The 3774-nt window shown below is 40.3% G+C and overlaps 1 protein-coding gene across 2 annotated transcripts in view; it reads left to right on the forward strand.

The window, feature by feature from the left end:
• Kif4a (kinesin family member 4A) overlaps positions 1–3774 on the forward strand; it is a 130634-nt gene that overhangs the window by 44008 nt on the left and 82852 nt on the right. The gene's annotated exons all lie outside the window — the stretch shown is intronic.

Raw genomic sequence — 3774 nt, forward strand, 5'->3', positions numbered from 1 at the left:
ATTTAAAGTAAAGCCTAGTGCCAGGCATGGTGGGCACACCTTTAATCCCAGCACTCGGGAGGCAAAGGCAGGCAAATCTCTGTGAGTTCAAGGCCAGCCTGGTCTACATAGTAAGTTCCAGGCCATCTAGGGCTACAGGGAGACCCTATCTCAAAAAGACCAAAAAAAAAAAAAAGTAAATCCTAGTAACATGTTTGCTATCCATTTAAGATTGAGGGTGCCCTTGGGTATTTCACGATAAAGAAGTAAAGAGATGAAGCAAGCAAGGTTCCCAAGGGCCAGATGCTGATGTTCCTTATATGAGTTGTTAAAGTATTTGCAACTGCTGACTCCAATCTAGCGGAAATATTGAATACCCTCCATATGAAGAGCTGTTCATGTTTTAAGTAAGAGAATAACATGATGAAATGTGTTTGGGGGAAATCATCCCAACAAGTGTACAGAAAATATATTAAAGGTATCCATGACTAGAAATAGAAAAATAAGTCAGGCTATTATATAATAACCCAGTAAGAAATGTGGCCTTAATTGAAGACAGTAGCAATAGAGATTAGTGACAAATTAGAGAGAATGACAAATTAGACAAAAAGAACAAGAAGGAAGTGACTATTTGGGGTTTACTTCATTACAGGTTTGATGTGGAGAAAGAAGGGTGGATAGGGAGAGTTGAGTGTGATTCATCAAGTTTCTTGCTTGGATAACTGAATAAATGGTAGTATTAATCATTGAGTCAGGGAATGCAGAAGGAAAACCAGAGTCAGGTAGGAAAACATGACACCCTTAGTTTGGATCATTTTGAATTTGAAAGGCTTGAGAGAAATAGGAGGAGAAATATTCAAATGTAGCTTGCTGTGTGGGCTTGATGTAGAGGTATCTCAGCTGGAGTAATGACAAGTTTGAGAGTCATCAACATGCTACCATGCCCGGCGATAAGTAGCTTTTGTTTTAAGGAAGCAAAGTGAGAAGAGGCAATTGCCAGGTAATCGAGGTTAAGGGCATATTTTGTTTTTAAAATATGAGAGAGATTTGAATAAATAAAATAACTAATTAGGGGAGGCTGAAACTGAGGACAGAGACTAAGACAGGGTCATCTCTAACAGTGAGCAGCCAGATAGTAGGATAGAGGGCTTGAAGAGACCACAGAAGGCTTGAAATCATTCTCAAAGGAAATGAAAGATGTAGCTGACTCCAAAGAAATTTGTGGTGGTGTAAATGTGACTGTATAGCAGCTCAGCAGCCCTGGCACAGGAACTGAGAAGGCAATAATTATATTGATGCAGAGGTTTTTTAATAAATTTTTTGTTTGTCTGGTTGGTTGATTGGTTAGTTTGTTCAGATTGTTGTGGGTTTTGTTTGTTTTTGTTGTTGAAACAGGATCTCACTGGGTAGCCCTGGTTGGCCTAGGACTCTCTATGTAGACCAGGCTGGCCTTGAACTCACTTAGATCCCCATACCTCTTCCTCCTGTGTGGTGGGATTAAAGGCATGCACCACTACAACCAGTTAGTTTGGTATTTTTGAGACAGCACCTTGCTTCTGTCTTAGTACTGGAAGCATAGGCGCGTACAACAGCACGTTCAGCTATTGATACATGTTTAAAGGGGTCAAGTTTTCTTGTACTTTGAGGTATAAAGTAGTACTTGATTTCCACTGGAAAGTATTTCCCAGCTGTCTAGTGCTCCCTTTCTGGCCTTACTCGTCAGAAATAATGACTATACAGTTAATCTCTTCCTTTTCCTTCTTCGAGGTCTTTGTAGAATGATAGTAATTTATCTGCTTACAGTGTCTTCTGAGTTATCAATTACCACATTTATTTCTATCCCCCTTTATGTTTATTTCTATTGGTAAAAAAGTGTCCATCTTCCTATTCACTTATTTGCTCAACTAGTAAATGTTTCTAGAATGTTTATTATGTGTCAGGGATTACGATGAGATTATATAGTTGTATAAGACACAGTTTCTGCCTGAATGGAGCTTATTGCCTGGTGTGAGAGACAATATCAAAGCATAATGAAGTAATGATATACCGTTATACCTAGAGTAGTGTGTTAAAATATGCTACAAGAGTATGCATGCAGTAGGGTCTTCTGTTTTATATCCAGCCTGAAAAGACCTTCCTGTTACAGCAATGTTTGAGCTGCAATCTGAATGATTTCAGCAGGAATCAATTATAAGAAAGAAAACGGAAAACATAAGGAAGAGAGTTCTAGAGCGTCAACACAGCATATGCTGAGGAGCACTGCCACTGCAGTCAGGTTGCCCAGGTTCAAACCCCTCATGTACTAGCTCTGTACTTTGTGTCCTTGTACCTCAGTTTTCCTATCTGTATAACAGAAGTGATAGCACCTGCTTCATAGGATTTTGTGAGGGCTAAATAACATTGCTTTGAAGAACTCAAAGAATGCGAATGTGACTAGTGTGTAGAAAACAAGGAAAGAACATTCCAATATGAGGCTAAAGGAAAAGCTGGGGCCTGACAGAGGACTCATGGACCATGTGAAAAATGATTTTAAGCTGGGGGTAGCACTGATAATTTACATTGTTAAAAGACAGTTTGGCTCCTTACGAAATGGATTAAAGTGACACAGGAGTATATTTCTGGAGACCACTTAAGAAGGTCCTACAGTAGTCCAAGTGAGAGATACCAGTGGCTCAAACTCAGGATGGTAGAAGTGGTGATAGAGAAAAGTCATCAGTAAATTAGATAAGAGAATGAGCAGTATGACTCCCAGCTGTCGGCACAGGGAACCAGATATTCACTGACTTGGAATTATTGACAAAGGATCAAATATGAGGACCATAGGTAATTACGTGGCTATATCAGATAGATGGTTAAATATAATATCTAAAATTCAGAAAGCCCGGAGTTTAAGATAAATCTGGAAGTTACCAATTTGTATGTGAGATGGAAATATGAAAGTTTAAAAGAGTTCTTTTTAATATTTTATTACTTTGCTTTTATGTGTATGCGTGTATTGCCTGCATGTGGGTAAGTGCACCCATGATGTGCAATGCCCGCGGAGGTCAGAAGAGGCTGTTGGATCCCCTAGAACTGGAGTTATGGACAGTTGTTAGCTGCCATGTGGGTGCTGGAATTTGAACCCAGGTCTTCTGCAAGAACAGTCAGTGCTCTTAACTGCTGAGCCATCTCTCCAGCCCCAAGAAGAGTATATATTTAAAAAGTATGAAATGAGAAGATTGATGATGATCTTCGTGGAGCTTGACGATTTAAAGGTTAAGTAGGGGCCTGGAGAGATTGTAAGCAGTTAAGAGCATTTACTGCTTGTGCAGAGGACCAGAGTTCGAGTTGCAGTACCACATCTGGTGGCTCACAACCACCTGTAACTCCAGCCTGAGGGCATCTAATGCTCTCTTCTGGCCTCCACAGGGACCCCTCTGACACACACATAAATAAAAATAAATAAATCTTCAAAAATAAAGTGCCAGCCACTCTTCCCAGCCAACTAGTCCAGCCTTGGAAGACAAAAGAAAAATGAGGAAGGACCCAATAGAGGGATGCTTTTAGAAGCCCTTGTCAAGAAACTCCAATGGACTCTCATATGAACATTTGAAAAGTACCCTGTTCTGACTTTTTTCTAGTTCCCTGTCTAGAACTTGTAATGCTAAGTACTCTTGCCTTTACTTCTCCTTCACATCTCCCATTCATGATTCAAGGCCTTTCTTCTCCCCTTAGAGACAAAAGTTATGCAATTTGGGAGTCTTTTAGATAGGCCCACTGAAGGGGTACCCCAATTGCCTCACCCTGCGCCCCTGT

Source organism: Nannospalax galili, unplaced genomic scaffold (genome assembly GCF_000622305.1).
Source record: "Nannospalax galili isolate Female #2095 unplaced genomic scaffold, S.galili_v1.0 scaffold280, whole genome shotgun sequence".
Taxonomy (NCBI): Eukaryota; Metazoa; Chordata; class Mammalia; order Rodentia; family Spalacidae; genus Nannospalax; species Nannospalax galili.